The sequence below is a fragment of the Protopterus annectens genome, chromosome 2.part0 (genome assembly GCF_019279795.1).
Source record: "Protopterus annectens isolate FY-2018-M chromosome 2.part0, PAN1.0, whole genome shotgun sequence".
Taxonomy (NCBI): Eukaryota; Metazoa; Chordata; order Ceratodontiformes; family Protopteridae; genus Protopterus; species Protopterus annectens.
Window position 1 is genome coordinate 55,325,307 of NC_056728.1, and position 24,312 is coordinate 55,349,618.

Below are 24,312 nucleotides of genomic sequence, written 5' to 3' on the forward strand. Positions count from 1 at the left end.
TGTCTCTGTGATTAATGAAACAGTTAACACCATAGATTATCAGTTGGCAGCAAAGAGTGAAATATTTTGCATTGTTCAGATTAATAAAAAAAGCCTGTAGAGCTTAGTACACACTGGATCCAAGTGCAATGTTATATCAGCACAAATGTTTGCCAAAGTAAAAGCTGATGAAAAACTTGATTCGGCAAAGTGTGCAAAACTAATTGTTTATGGTGATAAAGAGACTCAAACTGATGGCGCAGTAGTTCCCACATGCCATTCTGCTGGGAACAGCTATGACTTGCAGTTTTACATTGTCAAAAGTCATGTGCAGTCATTGTCAGGCCTCAAAGGCAGTTTGAGAATGGGACTGATTTAATTTAATAAAGAAATCCACCATATAAGTCTGAATAACAACAACAATACTTTAACACAGAATATTTTTAGTGAATATGCTGTTATTTTCACTGATGAGCTTGGCAAACTTCCATTCACATATTCCATGAAGTTAAACCATGAAGGAAGACCAATTGTCAGACCAGCAAGGAAGGTTCTGGTAGCAATGCAGAGCAAAGTAAAAGCACAGCTTCACAAAATGGTGAATTTAGGTGTTCTTACTCCAGCAAATGAACTGACTGAATGGGAATCCACCGTGGTCGTAGTTCATAAGAAAAGTTCAGATGATATTCGAATATGTATTGATCCAAGAGAATTAAACAAATCGCTTAAATGTCCTTATCATCTGATGCGCACAGTAGAAGAAATAGCCACTCTCATGCCAAATGCCACTGTTTTTTTCTGTCTTAGATGCAAAAAGTTCCTTTTGACAAATTCTGCTGGATTATAAATCTTCATTGTTAACCACTTTCAGTACACCATTTGGTAGATACAGATTTTTTGAGAATGTCATTTGGGATAAATTCTGCCAGTGAAGTATTTCAACATGTGATGGAACAAATTTCAGGTTATCCATGTGCTATTATAGTAGACAACATTATTGTAGGGAGCACTGGTGAAGATGAACATGATTGAAACCTCTAGACCATGCTCATAAGTAAATCTTAAACTGATTCCTCATAAATGCAAGTTCAAACTGAAAGAAGTTACTTATGTGAGTCATTTGTTTACCAGTTCTGGCTTACAATCAGATCCATCTAAGCAAGCAGCAATTTTTGAGATGCCAGTTCCAGACAATGTCACATCTTTACAGTGTTTTCTTGGTATGGTCAACTGTTTAGGAAAGTTCATCCCAGACTTAAGTGAGCTTTCAGCACCATTACATGAGCTGACATACAGAAAATTAAACTGGTCTTGGATGGAACAACAACAAAGAGCATTTGACGTTCTGAAGCAGAATATTGCCAGTCCAGCCACATTGAGATATTATTATGTTCACAAACATATAACTCTTTTGTGTAATGCTTCAAAGTATGGTCTTGGTGCAGCACATCTTCAAGTAGGCATACCAGTATTCTCTGCATCCAGAACTTTAACCCAAACTGAAATGCAGTATGCACAAATTGACAGAGAGCTTTTGGCAGTAGTGTTCGCATGTCCGAAGTTCAATGATTATATTTATGGCAAACCTATTCAAGTAGAGATGATCACCAACCTCTAGTGACAATTCTGAAAAAGACAATACATAGAGCCCCAGCAAGCTTGTGATGCATGATGTTAAAACTGCAAAAGTACAATTTCAATCTTGTCTATACAAAAGGCAAATTTCTATATCTTGCTGATGCTTTGTCGAGAGCACCCAGACAAACAACAGAACAGCATGACAATAAGAAAACAGACTTTGAAGTCATGGAAGTCAGAAATGTTTCCTTATCACACCTTGATGAACTTAGAAATCATACAGCTTCAGACCCAATTCTCCAAAAGCTAAAACATGTTATTAGTCAAGGATGGCCAGCATGACAAACTGGTTTACTACCTGACATACAGATGTATTTTCCCTACAGAGATGAGCTCATGATGGAAGATAGAATCATCATGAAAGGTCCTAAAGTGGTAATTCCTTCAGCATTACAACAGGAATATATCAAAATATTGCTTTGTGGTCACCCGGGTACTGATACAACCAAAATAATAGCAAGAGGCATAGTATTTTGGCCTTCTGTGCCAAAAGATATAGAGAAGGAAACTCTACCATGCTCCATTTGCAACAGTACTAACTCACACCAACAAAAGGAACCACTTCAGCTAAATCAGATTCCTGAACTACCAAGGTCAACAGTTGCTACTGATATTTTTAAATGTAATGGTCAACATTACTCAGTGTTAGTAGACTCTTATTCAAATTGGTTTGAACTTGACCTTCTTCCTATCTTAACATCCAGCAGTGTCATTACAAAATTAAAGATACATTTTTCTGTTCATGGTAGTCCGCACAAAGTTGTATCTGACAATGGTGCACAGTTTACAAGTCAGCAGTTTAAGAATTTTGGTAAGTCTTGGGACTTTTTCCATGTTACTAGTAGTCCTGAGTATCCAGAGTGCAATGGATTAGCTGAGTGTGCAGTTCAAAGTGCAAAGTACTTGTTGGAGAAATCCAGGAGAGATGGCACCAATGTTTTTCTTAACATAGTTTATTTATTTATTTATTTTACATTTGTTAACTGGGCTAGTCTAACTGGATATATTTCCATTTTCAGTAGAGGCGCAAGGAGAAAAGAAAAAAGCCTTTTCCAAAAAAAAAATAACTACAACAAAAAAAAAAAAAAATATATCCTATGAGGCCGTATAACCCTTTGTACAAGAACATGTAATGTTACCTCTTATGAGGCCGTATAACCCTTTGTACAAGAACATGTAATGTTACCTCTTATGAGGCTGTATAACCCTTTGTACAAGAACATGTAATGTTACCTCTTATGAGGCTGTATAACCCTTTGTACAAGAACATGTAATGTTACCTCTTATGAGGCTGCAGATATACGAATGGTATTAACACTGCTCCAAGTCATACCTCTAAAGTACTTAGATCAAGAAATCTGGGCAAAGCCATAAACACTGGGGGGACAAAGGCCCCAAAATAGAGACAATTGTTAAATAATGTCTTACAAACATAGAAAGTTGATAGAATAACAGGTTTTGAATTTGCATGAACTTCCTGGTGTATGAAGCCTGAAAATCAAACATCTGTCATTACATTCTGACTTGAATCCTCAATGATATACCAAAGTTTTGCTAGAAAAAACACAATTTTATGAGAAATAGAACAAAACTATGAGGCAAAAAATTGGACATTCTGAGAAAATCTGGACAATTGATCCCTTTTCATAGATTTGGATTCTCAGTGAAGTCAGACTTTGCCAATAACTAGCTGTGCCCACAACTTCAGATGTCACAACATATCACTGTAAAAATAGTTTATCAAATTTACATCTCTTTACTCACTACATATACCCTCTTTGGAGTTCAGTATATAAAGTACTGGTCATAAGATCAGAGCCCTCACTTAAGGAGATGATGCATTAGACTCCACCAGTAGTGTTATATAATTCAAGAGTGTGAAGTCTACAGCTTTCGACATAATTAACTGTCTGCAAAGCTGACGATGGTGATACCGCACTGACAAAAGGAATTTTGATTTTCTGTTTACATACTGTAGCAAATCATAAAAAATGAGATGTAAGTTGACTGTTTTTCCTGTCATACACTAGTTTATGCTAACTGGTACTACTCATGACACAGCTTGTGGATGGGATAGCACATGTCAGTAAAGGACTGATGTGTTATATAGTAGCTTCTCATAGTGGAATGGGGATGGTCATATCACTATCAGACTAAAGGACTGTAGTACAATCACACATGATACTGTGTGTGTGTGTGTGTGTGTGTGTGTGTGTGTGTGTGTGTGTGTGTGTGTGTGTGTGTGTGTGTGTGTGTGTGTGTGTGTGTGTGTGTGTGTGTGTGTCTCACCACAGTCTTCTCGCATGTAGAGTTAATTCCTTTGTATAAGTGAAATGCTGTCCACATTGTGACAGTACACACATTCTGCACTGCACACGCATTAATTTGCATACATTCAGCTCCCAGAAGTATTAGCGATGTGTAGTGTCTTCAAGCACTGTTCATTAAAACATTGCAGATTACACATTCAAAAAGGTGTTCTGTGGTCACCATTTGTGAGAATATCTTATTTTTCAGTTGCCCCTCATATTCAGAGCCACCTTAGATTTTATCTCAGACTTTTCCTCTGTCTTTTGTGACATGATCTGTATTAATGAGAAAAAAAGGTAGTATGTCAGATGCCAAACAATTCCAAATAGTAAGACTTATTGGTCTTTAGAAAATGATAGTACAGTACAACCCCCCACACCTCAGTTCAATAAATATTCTTAACATTTGTTAGCATAACATCCTGATTTTAGCTCTTCATGCCTGGTTATTTTAGAATGTATCCATGACTGGGCAAGTAAGTGGATAAGAATTACTTCTAATGACATTAATGGAGCTTACAAAGGAAAAAAAATAACAGGATAGAAGTAAAAAAAAACTTAGCACAGGTATGAAACCTTTACAAGTTGTAAAAAGATATATGGCAAATCAATGACAGCTTTACCTAGTATTAAATGGCAAAGAAAATTGAACCAAACATGCTGAATATAAATGTTATTTTTTGTCTGATACTTTATACTGTGATGTATTTGTATTTATTCTATGCTTTCCTGTTCTAATGATGATAATGTCTTGGTCTATCTGTTTCTAAGCAAGCAAATGTTTAATAGAAGTATTTTTATAGTGATTTTTTTGCTTTAGCTCCATGTGTTAAAAACAGGTGGGATATTTCCACTGAACTACAAAGAAAGATAGCATTTTGAGACAAAATAAATGCATGCAGTGATTAGCATGACAGATGCGTGGCATGTATTCTTATCATCCATTCTGGCAAATTCATCTCAGTTTATTCTACTTTGTCAAGGTTTTAGACTAATTAAAGAAACCCAAATCACTCAGACATTAAGTAAATGCAGGAGTGATTAAATAACAATGATGCATCTAGCCATGTTAATGAGCCTCAGGAGGTATCCTTGGCTGAAATACATGTCTAGTTTCCACTTACCCCCCCCCCCCACACACACACACACACACATGCACACACCATCAGGCTGTCAGACAGAGTCAAGATGAAGTTGTTGAAAGAAAAGAATTTGTGCATGTTTTTTATATCTTTGCATTGTGTGTGCAGGGATGTGTGCATGCATCTTTGTGTGGATTAATGAATGTCTGTTTCTGTATGCCTCTTGGTGCTTATTTTTTATCTGTGTATACCTGTGTTTACCTGTTGTATGTGTGGATATCCATATCCATGTGTATGTTTATTTGTAAGCATATCTAAATATGTTTATCTCTTTGTGTATGGGTGTGGGGGTATGTGGGTGGGTGGGTGTATATGTGTGCATGCACATGTCTCTCAGCTCTACCTCATGAGAAAAGTTCCTTATTCTCAGTCCTAATATTCTATGTTACATACTGTTTCATGCTGAAAGGATATGGCGCACACATTCTCAAGAATTTTTTTACAAATATCCACGGTAAGTAAACTGCAATACTAAATAATACTGAGTAATATTAATTCATCAAAATAATTCTAAGTATGACAATACAGTTAATATCCTTGCTGTAAACTTCTTAGTTGAGGTTGTTAGTTTTTGCTTACTTGCTCCATACTGTAAGGTTGAGAGCTCTGTGTGTGTGTGTGTGTGTGTGGGTGTGTGCATATACGTTTGTATGCATGACATATGTTTACGCATGTGTGTGAGTGTGTGAGTGTGTGTGTGTGTGTGTGTGTGTGTGTGTGTGTGTGTGTGTGTGTGTGTGTGTGTGTGTGTGTGTGTGTGTGTGTGCGCACGCGCGTACGCGCATGCATGCATGTATTTATCTTTGTATGCCTATATTCATCTATGCTGTGTCTGCATCAGTGTGTGCATAATTGTACCAATCTCTCTGTCTTTTTCCTGGGTGTCTGTATGTGCAGTGACCCACTAGCCATTACTGCCTCTCTCTCTTAGTACGCTGCAGTGGCAGAATCAGAAGGTGGCCATTAATAAATCATAATACATTGCTTAGATACATGTGGAGTATATTACAGCAATTCAGTAAAAAAGAGACCGTGTTGTTTACTTGTTGGCAATCCCAAACAGAGAGCTTTCTGTCTGAATGACAGTAAAGGGAATCAGTTCTGAAGTGAGGCTGGCACTCAATCAGTTAGTGAGCCATTACAGCTTTAGCATTAGCAGAACAAACTGTGCTTTCCATCTGCTATCACAATATGTGTAGTGAGAAGGCAGTCTGAAACAAATGTCTTCCCTTTTTCACTGCAGAAGTATATGCAGATGTTTAAGAATATGCATATGTAAAAGCATCTGTCACTGAGAGAGAGGTTATTAGACTCTTACTAATGCCATTTGAATCATCCTGTCCATCTTTATTTCAGGGTCACACTGATGATTATACCGCTGCATGATTCCGCAACTTTTATGCTTTCTTAGCTTAGGACTGCCTGACTAATGTGGTCTCTTAACACACACCCTCTTCCAAACACCACACACACATGTTAAAAAAGAAAAATGCTTTCTGCTGTATAATAAATAGGAGCCCTGCACATTACTGTCTTCCTTGAGTTCAGAAAAATGACACTAGTAGGGAGTTGCTGAGATTGGTATGTGTAATGTACTAGTTCTGCTGCAAAACCTGAACTTAGCTGGATTACACTGATCAGGTAAAAAACTAAATGTTGTGAAAGGGGTCTTGATATGACTTTAAGGGTAAATGCCATTCTACAATCTAAGGCACATATACTAGCACAGAAGTGAGGTACAGCAGTCATATAAAAACATCACATATTTTCCTGCAGAGTGTGTGTGTGTGTGTGTGTGTGTGTGTGTGTGTGTGTGTGTGTGTGTGTGTGTGTGTGTGTGTGTGTGTGTGTGTGTCTCTGTGTCTGTACACACACACACAGACACACATATATAAATATATATATATATATATATATATATATATATATATATATATATATATATATATATATATATATATATATATATATATATATATATATATATATATATATATATATATATACAGACTCTTGTGAGTGTATGCATGCTAAGTTTTTTGTGGAAAATACTAAAGTTAGTATTCCAGTATAAAACTCATGTTCCAAGTCTTTAATCATTTACAATAAACTCCAGCAGTTAAATACTGAGAAATGACAAAAACAAAGAAAAACATGACCTCTGATATATAAGTGTATGATTTTATTGAAGAAAAGGAAACAAGAAGTCATCCAGACTGCAAAGGTTGTGTGTCATAACTTCATGTTCAAAGCACATTTCCATAAAAATGCTAAATTCTTACACAACCATCTGTTTGTAGGCACAAAGTGTAAACAGAATGCCATTCATAGATCTCTCACAGCACTACATATTTGGAGAAGATATCAGTATCTATCCCTGCTAACCAGTCATGTGTCATGTAACTTCAGCAGCCCCACCCTATGCACACACACAGGCAGACATATACACAAGCATGAACACTATCCATAGATGTGAACAGGAGATGCACACACAATACAAAACGTCCAGCACATTTACAATTTTAAGATACATTTTTAAGTTACATATTAATGTTACAGTTTCCTTTTGTACAGGATACTTTACGGTAGGTTGTTAAAGACATTCAGTTTTAAGATAAGTTACTGTTTTCTTTTATACTGCTTCTGATAGAGGTAGTAGGTATTTTACAGTAAGTTGACCCTGATGTTCAGTGTCCGTATGATGTAGCTTAAGAACTAGTGATATTTGTATGAGCAGTAGTTTTTTTGTTATATGTAAGAGAAGTTTTTCTAAATCGGTGTAGACAGTTATTGTTGAGTGAAGGCAGTGCTACAACAAAGTTATGGAGTTATGACTAACGAGTTAGAGTTGTGTTATGTAGGCTTTGCAAAAGAGAAAGGAAAGAGTTATGTTAGGTTATTAGTGAAGTGGTGGGAAAAAAGTTATAGGTGTTAGATTATAGGTAGGACTAGAATGAGGAGACAAGATATGACTTCAGGTATTGGTCGAGAGGTAAACAGTAGGACATCTCCTGGAAGGCTTTATGCCGAGGCGCTAGAGAGGTTTTTGTGCTTTTAATAAAGTGGTGGTGCTGCGGTAGCGTTGTCACCTCACAGTAAGACGCTGTCCAGTTCAATTCTCAGCTAGAGCGTCTTCTGCGTGGAGACATGCGTGAATGGGCATACCTTCTTTGAAGGTTGTGGTCAGGGCTGGTAACTCTGCACGTAAAAATTAACTACCAATCATTAGCGGACCAGAGTTCTGCTGTGGCGACCCCTAACCGGGAAAAGCCGAAAGATACAAACAAACAAATAAAGGATATATTACTGGCTTTTGTTGTTTGGGTAAACAGTAGGATAGATTGGGATGGTGTACTATGATATTAGGAGAGAGAGAAGAGACAGAGCTGTATCAGAGAGACAGCTAGGCATACTAGTGAGGCTGGTGGTCATCCACTGCTTGGCTCAATATGTCACATACAGCTTAGGCTACTGCAACAGTCATCTATTCGAACATGTGTTTTTATGGTCACTTTACTTAGACAACAGTACTTTTGACCTGATGCACTTTCTGGTAGGAGTAGTTTAAACTGGAGCAGTTTCCAGTGAGAAAAGTTTTGCCTTCTGATCTTCCAGTGTCAGAGGCAAGTGTGCCACCTGTTGAGCCACTGACTCTTATTAATATCTTGTATAACAAATGAAATGTTTTTCTACACTGTGTAGCTAATGAAAAGAAATTAAATATACACATGAAAATGTATTAAATATTACCAAGGACATACTAAACAACTATGTAACTTATTGAGGTCTTCTGTTCATATCTTCACAAAGCACTACAAACTGGATTCCTTTTGTAGGTCCAGAGCAGGCTTTGTGAGGACCGTTCTCTATAGGCTCTTGGATCCTTATACTTTCACCTCTCATGTACAGTAAGCTTTTGCAATCTACCCAAAATGCCTCAATGGCAGCACCCAACCATCAACCCCACATTATGCTTGATTCATGTGGGTTTCAACCTCTTTGATTCAGTTGTTGGATTTATTTTTATATGGTATTGTGACTGGCTGCAAATTTACTCTTGCTAAATGATCCTGGCTTCAGGTACTTTACTCTCCTCCATTGTGGAATTGGAAAAAGCTCTCAAGAAGTGCTCAGCCAATAGGTTTCTACAGGAACATGAAAGAATGGCAGTCGGTGCTTTTGAAAGCTGGCCAGTGCTGGGTTAGATAACCCAAAATGCCACTAAGGCAGTGAGGAATTCAAACGTTTGCTACTGTAGGTAAGTCGAACGTATGCAGCTGTACTTTTTTTGACACTGTGTCTGTCCCTAGTTGGGACTTGAGAGTATCACACTGTCTCACATACACATAACAAGGTGGGCAGATGTCTTGGCATGTTGTGATGGGAGAAATAATAGGGCAAAACAAAAAATCCTCATTGCATAAACAGATGGCAAAGTACAGGGATACAACGAAAAATAAACAGAACTCTGATATTTTATACAAAAGCTTTGTTTTTCATTAAAATATCTGACATTGTAAAGTTCTGCTTATTAATCGTTGCTTTAGCTGATTTGTCTTGCAATTTTCCACTTTACTACCCCGTTCACCTTTTTTGGAGAAAGTATAGGGATACCTCATTCTTATCTAGTTTTTCCCCACAGATGGGTAGTTACTCCACAAACTCTGAATTCATGCTGGTGACCCCCAGTCCAGAATGGGTAAGACGGTTGGTCTGGGGGTGGGGATAAGGGTTTAGGGGGCAGGTACCAGTAGCAGCTGATAGGTTCACAGGTGGATAAGTTATCACTAGGCTTTTAATTAGATCGATAGTCACTCCAACAAAAGAGTACAAAAATAATATTCTGTAAAAGATTTAAGATATTGTTTAGAATGGTTCTCATTTTCTTATATATTTATATTATGTAAATTTAAAAAAAAGAGCAATCAAGTAATGTGAGAATTCAGACTAACTACTTATTCATTTAATCATTCTCCACCACTCAGATTGTTCATTTCATGTCAGAATAAGTACTGTAATATTTAAATCACAAGAAATACTTCAAGGTGGGATAACTAAAGATTCTGTGACTCAGGAAGTACACACAATGTGTGAGACATTTGTTATGCAACACAGGTTTATGCAATCTATGTAGTAATCAGGATAGAACGTAGAATTATAGAAAGTAAGGAATAATGACTGCTGCTTATGAATGTTTGCACTGTGTAAGATAAATTTAGGTTTGTTAAACAATGATGATATGTTCACATGTTTGTAGGTGTGCAAATTGGAAACACAGAACTGCTGGCTATGGGCTCTGAAGAAGACTTATTCACTGAAATAAGTTGAAAGTGCTAACTTCATTGGTTTTTAAGTACAATAAAACTTCTTGGTTGGAACAAGTTCCTTTTGTGGGCTTCCGTGATTCATAGCCAGCAGTTCTGTGCTTCCAGTTTGGTTCATGTTCATTTTTAACAGTTTGTCCAGTCTTTTTTTTAGGTCTGTACAAGGCTGATTACCAGTGAGACCGTTTTAAAGCTAGCCATGCATTTCAAATCTCTGACAAGTTCTATTACTGTGGATAGTAAAAGCAAGGGCTTGGAAGATGAAACATTTACAAGAAGGGGCCTCAGAGATGAACCATTACAGGCTGTCTGCATCCATTAGAGACATTGTTGCCAAACCAGGAGTGAATTTCTGGTTCCCCGTACAATTGTCCAAGTTACACATGAATTGGTTTAGGGAGGAACTCTCCTTCACAAGTATGTGGAGCCTGTTCCAGAGACAAGGTAATCTCTGGAATACATACCTGTCTGTGATGTTTATTTTGTTGATCTGCAGGAGATCCATCAGAGTGAGGTACGAGGATGCCTTGTATGTCAGGTGGAGATCTCCCCTCAACAGCCTGTAGGAGTCAGAATACAGAGATAGGAGTTGGAGTCAGTTTGCATAACACATGCTGTTTACGTCCTGCATTGTTTTAGTGAGGAACCTCTGAGGATGTTCCATTTGTAGGATGCATCTGATTAGGCACATACAAAGGTGGCATTGTACTCAATGGCAGATCTAATTAGTGCCAGTGGGACAATAACCTCCTTGGACCTAGATGCCATCCATACCTTTGTTTATAAGTTGCACAACATAAAGTGATTTCCTCACTACCATAGACACACAGTGATCAAAAGCTAGATTCCTGTCTACATGTGTTCCCAAGTCCCTGACTGTTCAAATCAAAGTAAATCAAGCCACACCACCACGGCTGGAATTCTGCAGTCCAAATCCATAAATACTGAATAGTCCACAGCACAATACGTTAAAACAAATATTTATTAGCAATAAAAACAATACAAATAGTTAAAATGAAATCCCTTTTCTCTTGAAAATGATAAGCGCTTTGGTAATCCTTCATCAGATCAGTGCTGCACCTAATTTTTGCCATGATTTTCTTCCTTATGTTATACAGCCTATTCATGCTGCAATTCCACCAGGATGGCTTGCTTTTTGAGTTAGTTCTGTACTAATTCCTGGTGGGTAGAGCTGCCTCTCTGCAGCTATTACCATGCTTGTATAGGGTTTCTGTGAACAATTCTGCATAGGCAAGGTTTTCACTTACTAGCAGAAAGTTAGCCTTAGAGTAGTTATTGAATGTTCCATGGTTAGCTGGGTTTCTGGGCTTTATTTTTACGTCAAAGGAGACAATTTTGTGGTCTGACCTTAACAAATAGGTCAGCACACTACAGCTCTCTCCCATATTAGTGAGTAGCAGAGCCAGTATGCTTGTACCCTATTGACATATTGACAATCTGGTCTGGTCCTGGGAGTTTTATTTACAAAGTTCTGGAATCTCTGTGCCTGCAAGTTTTGTGTTGTATATGATTCCCAGTTAATAGTGGGGATAATGAAAGTTGTCTATGAGTACGGTATTAGATTGGATGATAAGTGCCTCCGGTAAGATTAAGTATGTGTTACGGGTTTCCTGGGTCATAGAGAGGGACTTATATTAAATATGTGTTACGGGTTTCCTGGGTCATAGAGAGGGACTTATATTAAATATGTGTTACGGGTTTCCTGGGTCATAGAGAGGGACTTATATTAAATATGTGTTACGGGTTTCCTGGGTCATAGAGAGGGACTTATATTAAATATGTGTTACGGGTTTCCTGGGTCATAGAGAGGGACTTATATTAAATATGTGTTATGGGTTTCCTGGGTCATAGAGAGGGACTTATATTAAATATGTGTTATGGGTTTCCTGGGTCATAGAGAGGGACTTATATTAAATATGTGTTACGGGTTTCCTGGGTCATAGAGAGGGACTTATATTAAATATGTGTTATGGGTTTCCTGGGTCATAGAGAGGGACTTATATTAAATATGTGTTATGGGTTTCCTGGGTCATAGAGAGGGACTTATATTAAATATATGTTACGGGTTTCCTGGGTCATAGAGAGGGACTTATATCAAATATGTGTTACGGGTTTCCTGGGTCATAGAGAGGGACTTATATTAAATTTGTGTTACGGGTTTCCTGGGTCATAGAGAGGGACTTATATTAAATATGTGTTATGGGTTTCCTGGGTCATAGAGAGGGACTTATACTAAATATGTGTTATGGGTTTCCTGGGTCATAGAGAGGGACTTATATTAAATATGTGTTACGGGTTTCCTGGGTCATAGAGAGGGACTTATATTAAATATGTGTTACTGGTTTCCTGGGTCATAGAGAGGGACTTATATTAAATATGTGTTACGGGTTTCCTGAGTCATAGAGAGGGACTTATATTAAATATGTGTTATGGGTTTCCTGGGTCATAGAGAGGGACCTATTTCTTGCAAGGAAGTAGCATGAGATTTTGCCTATGGTGGTTTGAACATGGAGAAGTTCATGGGCATTGACCTTTTTGACCAGCCTTGAGGTATATTTATTTATGATGTAAATTGAGACATCTCCACCTTTAGTCCCTGCCTGTCTGTAGTAGCTGGTCAAAATGTGTGGAAGCCATTAAACCCTTGCACTGCCGGGGTGCTGTCTGCTTCTTTAAACCATGTCTCAATGACTGCTCAAACATCAGCATTCTCTAGGGTGAGTAATGAATGTAGGGAGTGGAGTTTCCTGTTTATACTCTTAGCATTGAGTAGTAACACCCTCTGATTTTCTTGGTTTTGATTTACTATATCGTAAAGATTGTCAGATTGACAGTGCCTAGAAAAGGCACTATGGGAGAAGACAGTGTTTTAGCTAATATCCAAAAACCTAGAGGAGAGATGTAGACCATCCCTGGCAAAGCAGTATGGTCTGTTGACCATCTCTCTCCATGTGGACAAATATTGCACCCCTTAGAATGACACAAGAAACTAAGCCAATTATTAAAGTCAGTCATATTCTGTTCATACTGTGGCATCATTCTTGGAGAAGGTAAAGTGCTGCTCAGTGCTAGACTCATACCAGCCTGGGACACATATTCCAAGAGCTCCATGATGTCTCTCGTAATATAGTCTAGAGAGGTACATCTCAGGTCATTTACACCCACATGGAGTATGACTGAGCCATACTGGTACTTGTGGTCCAGTGACCTGAGTGTGTGTGCATGGTTTGGCAGATCCTGGATCAGGATAAGCAACTGACTGTGACTTTCTCCGTACTCATCCTTATTATCACTGTGTCCCACAATGGAATCTCCAGTGACCAGAATGTTGGGTTGTGTGGTGGCTTGCCTTATGGGCTTAGAAGTAGAGGTTTCATCAGATGTGGCTGTAGGTATTGATATGAGTATTATTTTAAAAGAGTGCATTTAGGGCTGCTGAGGAAACTTATTTGTACTTTGTCTAGGAGGTCTTTGGTGTTTTGGAAGGTTACATTTAAGTGTCTCAGCATATATGGGTCTATGTGTCTAGCTCATGCTGAGTGTGATGGGTGCAGCGTGTGTACTACTGACAACCTAATTGACATTAGGCGTGATTTTATGTGAGAGCTTCACCTCCAGTGAGATTCTGTAAATACATCTCTCACATACCTTATCAGTTTGTTTGAGAATGAATGCAAAAAATGCCCAATAAACACCAGGTACCTCCACAGACAGAAAAAACGTAAAAAACAGTCCAAAAGAAAATGCTGTGGGGGCAGGCTACAATATGCTCCAGGATATAAAAACCAAAAACGTCTCCAACTTAATAAAACCAGTACTGTCTTTAATGCAACACAAGCGCTTTCACTCACAGCTTCTTCAGATGTATATACACAGCAATAAAATCCACCTTCTTATATATTCAAATAAAAGCACATGACTAATTAACTTAAAGTCATATGGTCATTAAACACATCAAAGAACATGAAAAAACATTAAAGACATACATATAAATTCAAAAAAATAATATAAATATGCATACTGCACTCAGATAAAAACATTGCAACTACTTCATTATTAAATCTATCTACGTAATATTCCTTTCCTCAGTGATGATTAAATGAAATAAATAAAAACAGAAAAAGAAAAAAAGAAAAATATACATACTGCACTCAGGTAAAAGCATAGCAACTACTTCATTATTAAACCTACCTACGTAATGTTCTTTTCCTCAGTGCTGGTTTAATGGGGACACTATAATTAAGCCCATGGCCATGATTAGCCCTTAGCATAATTATCCATTTGGCCTCTACTTCCTCTGTCCTATCCCTAGTATCGCTATACCTATCACTTTCATATATCTTAGAGATTACCAAGAACCTAAACCTATGATGTTGCCCTTTATCCAACACATGTTTGGACAAGGCATTAACTCTAGAGCCTTTACCAATATGGTAAATATGCTCTCTAATCCTCTCCCTTAACATGCGATCCGTCTTGCCTACATAAAAACTATTACAGATCAGGCAGGTAGCAAAGTAGACAAGATGGGTGGTGTAGCAGGTAGCATTAACTCTAACCTCAAAAATCTTGCCAGTGTCTGGATGTTCAAACCATAAACCCTCCTTAATAAACTGACATTGAGCACATTTTCCACAGGGTTTTGTTCCATGAATAGTTTCCACATTCATGTGCCCCTTTTCAAAACATAACCTTCTTTTTAAATTCTTCTTATTCTTGAACGTAAACTGAGGTACATCTCCAACTATTTCACTAATAAGAGGGTCAGTTAACAGTATCTTCCAATGCTCATTGAAAATATTGGTATATTTCCATATGTCCCTTGTATAAGGAACACATACACTCAATTTATTGCTCCTACTTGATCTATCTCCCCTCCGCATGTCTTCTGAGAAGTAGGGTTTAGCTCTAGACTGTCTCAAATGCTTAACCTCCATCGCACTGCTCTCTATAATACTCCTCTCATATCCCCTATTCGCTAAATCACAACCAGTAGTCAGCAATTGTTGCTCAAAATCCTCATTCTTAACACTTAATCTAGAGGCTGTATAAAACTGATTTTGGGCCACATTCCTAAAAACATACCTAGGATGCATGCTATCTCTATATAATAAACTATTTACATGGCAATCTTTCCTGTATAGCCTCGTGGATAGAATGCCATTGGGTTCTTTCACTACAAAAACATCTAAAAAACGAATGCCCATATCAGAAAAGTCTAATGTAAACTTCAAAAAACAAGTTGTACTATTAATGTACTCCACAAATGCCAACAACTCAGTCTCAGTACCTCTCCATAAAATGAAGAGGTCATCTACAAATCTTCTATAAAATGCTATCGGGTCTTTATAAGGGCTATTAAATACAAAATCTAACTCCCAGGCAAGCATAACCGCATTAGCATAACTATTGGGGCATGAGCTCCCCATGGCCACTCCATTCCTTTGATGGTATATTTGACCATCAAACACAAACACATTATTCATCAGGACTATAGTCATCAAATCTTGTATCAGAGCAATCTCATTTTCAGTATATAAACCACATTTACACATCAATTTACTCAAAAGTTCAACACCGGTTGTATTAGGAATAACCGTAAAGAGAGAGACTACATCTAGTGTAGCCAAAATGGGATTACAATCAATGACCCCCCCAGTAGTGCACTCATATAAATCATGCAGAAACTGTTCAGTGTCCTGCAAAACAATTCTGTACATCTCAATCATAGGTTTTAACTTCTTATCTAAATAAATCGAGATAGACTCAGTGCACCATCCACTACCCGAGACTATTGGTCTCATAGGGGGTCTAGTGGGATTCTTATGTATTTTGGGCAGCCCTTGTATCTTCGGTATAACATACTTAGTAGTTATGAAATACTTAGCTAAATCACTGCCCAACATACCCTGCTCTTCCATACATCTAATCCTGCTACTTATAAATGATACCATATTTTTAACACATAACAAAGTAGTTTGTTGATAAAAACTTACATCTAACAGCATCTCATTCATCAAAATAACATATTCATCTTTATCAAGTATAACAATCTGACCACCTTTATCTGCTGGTCGTATGACTAAGTCAGTATTATTCTCAAGGTTATGTAACGCATCAAATTCATTCTTACTCAAATTATGCTTATGGTAGTTCTCCCTCTTATCATTATACACTTCATATATATCAGACAGACAAATCTGTTCAAATGCATTAACGATGGCTATAGGTTTAGGAACAAAAGTACTAGGTCTAATAAACTTATAAATACCAGTGTTATCAGTTTGATGAAACATATACTTTAACATCAGGTTCCTAGTGAACATCTTGACATCAAGGACAATATCTGTAATATTCATATCTGTGGAGGGTATAAAAGATAAACCCTTGTTTAACACATGCAATTCAAACTCAGTTAAAATATGCAGAGATAAATTCGTTACAAGGGTCTTACTTGTTGAAAAGCTTCCTTTATCGTCCACTGATTGTCTGCACAGTCCTCGTGTTTCCTTTTGTACCGGGTGGTACTCCTGCCCCTGTGTTGGCTCGTCTGTCTCTGTGCTCCCGTTCTCTTGGCAGAGTTGTCCCTTACTGGTAGTGGAAAATTTAAACCATATGTGCGTGCTTCATCAAAGTTCCGCTCTGTCGAAGCTTGTAAGTTCTTTACAGAAGCTGACTCAGCGGCACTCTCCACACTTTGTTGGCTCAGTGTAGGGACAAGCAAAGGACCACTCCCTGCTTCCCTATGCACTTCTGCCATAGTCATGATCGTTTTCTTCCTTGCACCTCTACTGATGTCGTCTCCACTCGTAGTAGGAAGAACAGATGGGAACTCAGCACTGGTATCTATACGCAGTTCCTTCTCTGCTGCAGCAACGAATTCACCAACTCCATTCTCCAAATGTTGCACGTTCGCGTCATCATGTCGCTTCACCTCTGACGGTCGCCGTTCAGTGGTAGTCGTCATCACCTCACGTTAATTAGTCATATGCTTTTATTTGAATATATAAGAAGGTGGATTTTATTGCTGTGTATATACACCTGAAGAAGCTGTGAGTGAAAGCGTGTTGCATTAAAGACAGTACTGGTTTTATTAAGTTGGAGACGTTTTTGGTTTTTATATCCTGGAGCATATTGTAGCCTGCCTCCACAGCGTTTTCTTTTGGACTGTTGTTTGAGAATTAGCTGGGTGTCAGTGAACACCAGGCAAGTTTTACATTGCCTCAGAATGCTTATATCCACCAGGCTGGCAAGTGAATTTGTGAGAAAGTTCATATCCCAGGCAACAATCAAGTTTTAACTGATTTAATTCACCTGGTGAATCTGGGCATACTGGGGCAATGCGGCAACTGTCTCATGTACACAGACAGTCCTCTCCTCCTACCACCCAACACTACAACCTGCAAGAGATGCACTTACATAGCCAAACTGGAAGCAAAGCTCTCTCCGGTCAAGACTGTGCTAGACAGTCAAGAGGAGAAGGCTAACACCTGCATTACACCTCTAGCAACTCATAGCCTTTCAAAACCCACACCATCAACTCCCACACATAGCAACACTAAACCCACATATGTGGAGGCCCTTATCATTAACCTGCCCAAGCAACAAGGACCTCCAAAGCTGAAACGCAAACAAACACCAGTCACAACCAAAGTGACACATAGCTGACAACACCAGTGTGCCCAACACTTTAGTCATAAGTGACTCTATAGTCAGGCACACTGATGTCCCACTCACCAGGCTGAACAAGGAAAAAATTACAGTCAGCTGCCTGTCGGGTGCCAGGATCCACCACATAATGCATGCACTCAAGTCACTCCACAACAAGTACAAATATGACTCTGTCATTGTCCATGCTGGAGTAACTGACTTGAGACGTACCTCCCTGGACTACATGAAAAGAGACATGAAAGAGCTGTTGGATCATGTGACCCAGGCAGGTATGACCCTAGCCCTGAGTACCATCCTGTCTTCACCCAGAATGATACCACAGTATAAGGACAAAATGATTGACTTCAACAATTGGCTAAGCTTCTGGTGTCATTCAAAGGGGATCCAGTATTTGTCTGCCTGGGAAGACATGAGTGACAAACCACAATGCTTTGCCAGAGATGGTCTGCACCTGTCACCCCTGGGATTCAGGTTACTGGCTAAAGCTCTTGCCACTCCTATAGTGCCTTTTTTAGGCAAGGTTCAAAGGATAAAACCACTACCGTAACAGATACAAGCATGCAAAATCTGAAGGTAATGCTACTCAATGCTAGAAGTCTAAACCTCAAAATGCACTCTCTCGAGACACTCCTAAAAATGAAGAACATCGATATCTGTGCAGTGACTGAGACCTGGTTCAAGGCTCCAGAGAGCACCCCTGCAATACCAGGCTACAATTCTTACCACACTTTCCGGCCACAAAACCAAGACCAAAACACTAAAGGTGGAGGAGTTTCCATATTCACCAAGGATATTCACACCTCCAGGCTAGTTGCCCAACACAATGCATCTGAAATTCTCCAGGTGCAACTAACACTAGGTAAGACTGCAATCCAAATTGTAGCTTGCTACAGATCCCCCACCATACCCCAAGATTCTCACTACACCTTCCTAAACATACTGGAAAATATTAAGATACAACCAAACACCCTAATACTGGGTGATTTCAACTACCCTGCCATTAATTGGGAAAACTACTCGGGTACCAACTCCTTTTCCCAACGGTTCTTGGAATTCATAAATTCCAACGCCCTGGATCAGCTAATCCATTGTCCCACCAGGGGCTCAAATATCCTAGTCCTGGTCATTACCAACATGGGAGATAGATGCTCCACACCAGTGGTCACCCCCTCATTGGTCAGGTCTGACCATAAGCAAATCACCTTTGACATCCACATCCCACCCCCACCCCCCAGTAAGGAAACCTCCTTAAAAAACTTCTCCAAAGCCAACGTCTTGCTACTGAAGTCAGAAGTGACAAACTTCACAGCACCCACGCAGACGGGATTTGGAAGTTCGACTGCAGAATCCTACACTAAGGCACTGTACGAGCACATTCACTCGTGCATGAATCGTGCCATCCCAAATAGAACCAAGATGCTCTTCTCCAAAAAAAGGAAGCCGATCTGGTGGTCCCCTGCTATAAACAAACTATACAACAGAAGGAAGAAACTGTTGCAGAAAAGAGGAAAATCCCAGGATGCAAAAAACTCCCTCACCAACCTCAGTAAGAAGCTGAGATCCCTCATAAAACCTCAAAAGCTAGTTATGAAAATAAAATTGCCAAAGACTCCAAAGACAACCACAAGGCATTCTATAGTTATGTCAAGAATCTAAATGGCAATGCTCAGATCTGCTCTGAGCTACAACAGAATGGCATTAAATATACTGATCCCAAGGATATTGCCAATATCCTGGCAGATCGATTTAGTGCCAGCTTCACTCCCCTCTCACCCCCAAAAGATTGCCAAATTCTGATAATCACAGCCACACAGGTAGAAATAGCACTCTCCAAAGCTAAGAATACAGCATCCATGGGACCAGATGACATCCCAGGCTGTGTACTACATGAACTACAAAATGAACTGGCACCCCACCTAAGTGTCATGTTTAATCATAGCCTCACCTCAGGCTTTGTGCCCACTGAGTGGCGCACAGCTACAGTTATCCTGCTCGACAAGGGAGGATCCGCCTTGGATCCCGGAAACTACCATCCCATCAGTCTGACAAGCCTGATCTGTAAGGGCATGGAACGCATTAACATGGAACTTATAAACAAAGACTTTGGCAACCTCCAGACACTGGACCCCACCCAGTTTGGGTTTGTGAAGGGCCGATCTTGTCTCCTGAATCTGATTCACTTCTTCGAACTGGTCTCCAGAGCCTTCGACACCATTCCCCCACTCTGGAATCATAGATAAACTTACTAAGCTGGGCATAAATCCCTACATCACTCAATGGGTTGCCAACCGGCTTACTGACAGAACCCAGACTGTAAAAGTAGCCGACTCCAAATCCAGGTCCAGACAAGTGACAAGTGGAGTACCTCAGGGTTCAGTCCTGGGACCACTCTTGTTTGGCATCTACTTCTCTGAAGTACAGGCCAACACTAAGGGACTCTGGCTAACAAAGTTTGCACATGACTGGAAACTGGGAGCCATTATTGAATCCCCAAATGATGTGGATATTCTACAAAAGGGCCTTACAGAAACAGATGCCTGGTGCCAGAGCCATGGGCTCAAGCTTAATGCCAAGAAATGTATAGTTATCCCCTTTGAAAAAAAACATGTACCCATGAACTACCACATAGGTGGCAGGACACTAAACATTGAAAGTGTGATGAGAGACTTAGGGACACAAGTGGACAATGGTCTCACTTTCAATAACCACATCGCCACAACAGTCAGGAAATCCTTCTACGTGGCACACCTCATCACTAAGGGCTTTTCATCCAGAAAAAAGGAGGTCATTGTCCCACTGTACTCATCCCTCATTAGACCCATTATAGAGTATAATGCCCCATTTGGTATGTACCTCACAAGACTTCTGCAACAGCTGGAAAGGCCACAGAAATACCTCACTAAAAGAATCACAGGCATAAAGCAGATGCCATATGCTGATCATCTAAAAAAACTCCAGCTATACTCTGTGGCATATCGTCTACTCAGTGGCAATCTCTGCTTAACATACAAGGCCATGTCAAACCCTGAGCTGTTGGACATGCTCCGCTTAAACAAATCCCAATCCCTCAGAGCCACACGCTCCAGGGATCTAAACCTTATCATCACAATGAACAAAACATGCTGGAGGGATAGGTTCCTGACCCAGAGACTTCCCATACTCTGGAATTGACTGCCCATACATGTCAAGCAGAGCGCCTCATTGGCCCTCTTCAAATGGAACCTTGATGATTGGATGGGAGATAAGAAATTCACCCCGGGGATCATGTCAGCTAGACAGGGGCCCAGAGAAGTAAATACTGTGGGAAAAAATTTCCAGGGAATTGTTATGGCTAGGCTTGCATAGGCCTTAGGGCCGATAGCCTAGTACCAACCTATGAATCTATGAACCTATTAGACTGTTGCTGTGAGAATATAGGGTAGTCAGGAATATCTGGTTTGTAACTCTAGGGCAGTGCTTGTCACTTTGCATACTAGTTGCCCTGCGTATAACTAAGTTTCAGTGAAATGTCAAGGGTGCATTTACAGGAAAAATGTCAAGTCAAGATGCCTGCGTCTATACAGGGTACTGCCAAACACTTGGAACTACTGTAGTAGACCTTGATGATTTATGGATGAAGTATTTAGGGAGATACTCAAAGGTTAGTTAGACAGTAACTAATCAAACAGTATTTACTGTAAAGAAAGAATTAGCTTTGTCAAGAATGATGAATAGTGGGGATTCAACTGATTGGCTACTACCTGGCTCCTACTAGTACTGGCCTCACCACAGCTTCACACTGCTGGGATACAATGCCCCTTTACTTCTTCTCTCACCAGAAGCAAAACAGTATCTGCTAGTATTTATGCTGGCTCATACATATACTTTATGTATTCAAACTGTAAATCCTGCCAAAAGTAGAAAAACAAATATAGCCTCTTGGCTGTAGCCCTTTCTATATGGGCAGGCACTCTATTGTTCATTGTTCAGCAAACGAACATCTGATTAAGAGCTAAAAGTCTGTATAGATGGGAAACCAGTACTTTTCTGTTTGCTTTAGAAAAGTTTTGACGTTAAATACATTTTTTTCAACACATGATGTGATCAAATAAGTCACTTGTTTTCAGGGATACTGCTAAAAAATCCCTATTATCTTTTATTGCAGAAGGGGACTACATGAGGCTGTATAATTACATTGGCAGTAAGTAATTAGTTGACATATGATTAAATACTGATTAAACATAATAAAGATAGCAAGAATAGCTTGCCCTTTGTAAATTTGTTTTGCAGATTAGATAACAAAAGGAAACAAGTAAATGCTGTGTGTATAACTGGGTAGTTCTCCTACATAGTGAAAGTAAACAAAAACAAGATTGCACCTGTACGGTCACCTTGTTTTGTAACATTTAAAATCGAAGCAAAAAATGAGAGGTGTATAATCCTAGCTCATTAAAGAGTACTGAGGATAGATAATCATTCAGTAGTTGTGCTTTGGACCTGAATGTCTCCCAATTTAATGTAAGGAAATGGGGAATTAAGGATATACAAATACACATAACATGACAGCTACAAGAGATACTTATTGTACACAGCATAAATTATGTCATTAATGGATGCAATATAACTCAATTATTCTTTCTTAGCCTATAAATATAGAGGGTAATGTGCCTAATATATCACCTGTAACTGGTGTTTTGACTATAAAAAAAAATTAAAAAAAACTTTTTCATTGAGGAGCAGCTAAAATCTTTAGTATCTGAATCTAAGAACTAAAGTGCAAAAGTAGATAAACTGCTAGTTTAACACAGACTCAGGATGAGACGCATAGCAACAGTGGGACTGCTGCCTCAGGGGCAAGGTGTTAGGGGGCGCAATCGGCTTATACTAGCACATTGGCATTTGTCAAGGGGAGACATACGCCTCACAAGGGAAGGATCTTCAGCTTTAGAAGGAAGGATGGAGGGGACTTTTGTGGGGAAAGCTGCAAATATTAAGAATACACCAACAGTGATTTTTTTTTCAAACATTGTAGTAAGTTATCTATTCATTTGTACTATCTTTTTCTACAAGAAAAGTACTGAGTTGACTTTTGATTTAGTGGTAGAGACATTGTGATGAAAGTTTAAATTTTGGTCAAGCCAGATACCTAGGCATTTGAAGTGAATGGTTGTTTCTGAGGGAAGTTAATTACTAAGCTTAATGGCCATTACATTGGGGATAGCAGAACGTTTTTGCTTGGTACTAAAGATAATGGATTTTGTCTTCTTGGAATTGAGTATAAGTTTACTTTTGAGAAAATAGATGAGAAAGTTTTTTTTTTTTTTTTGAATTCTGTTTTGATTGCCAAGGACGAAGACTTTTTTCTGTACATGACAATGTCATCTGTATACAGAATGATACTATGCTGTAGGAGACCCATGAGTAGATGGCTAATAAACAGGGAGAAAGGTAGAGCAGAATAGACAGATCTTTGGGGTGGTCCATTGATAAGGAGTAAGGAAGGATGGAAAGAGGATCCTAGTTGGACATTAAAGTTTCCCCTGTCCAAAAATTTTCTGAATCGTGAAAAAGAGTCTTAGCTGATTACAGCTGAGATAAGAGAGTTTAATAGACCAAGTCAAAGTTTTAACCAAGACAGTAAAGACTGCACCTATTAAAAGTCTTCTAGCCTTCAGAATCTGTTAAAGCAACCCAAAGCTGTTTTGGAAAGATCTGATGACAGTCATCATACTGATCACTGCTTCAGTAGCCTTAGCTACATGGGTTATATCTTGCTAAGGGTGTAACAGCTAACCAGCTTCCAAACCTTCAAGGCACCTTGCATGTACCCAAACTGTCAGGCAGCTTAAGCTGAGCTAACTAAAAGACAATTTTGGATACCAAGCCCTTCAAAGTCTTACTGCTGCCAAAGACTATACTAGTTTGAGACTTTCAAGGATCAACAGTCGGCTTGTGCTGTTCCTTTGCTGGGCAGATAAGTTCCCTTTGGGGGGAAAACTTCCATTTAATTATTTTGCTTATTATTTATACTTTCCTCTTTGGGAAAGTAATTTTAACACTAGGAGTTTGTGTTTTAATAGACTGCATGACATTGTACTGTGCTTTTAAACAAATGCACTATTTTCTTGTCAGTATAAAAGCTGTTTAAGGTAACTGAAGTTTTTTTCCTTGTGGAGAAATTGTGTTTATTTAACTTTGTGGGGCTGGCAAAGTGTTTTAAACTGATTTTGACTGTGTTTGTCTGGGAAG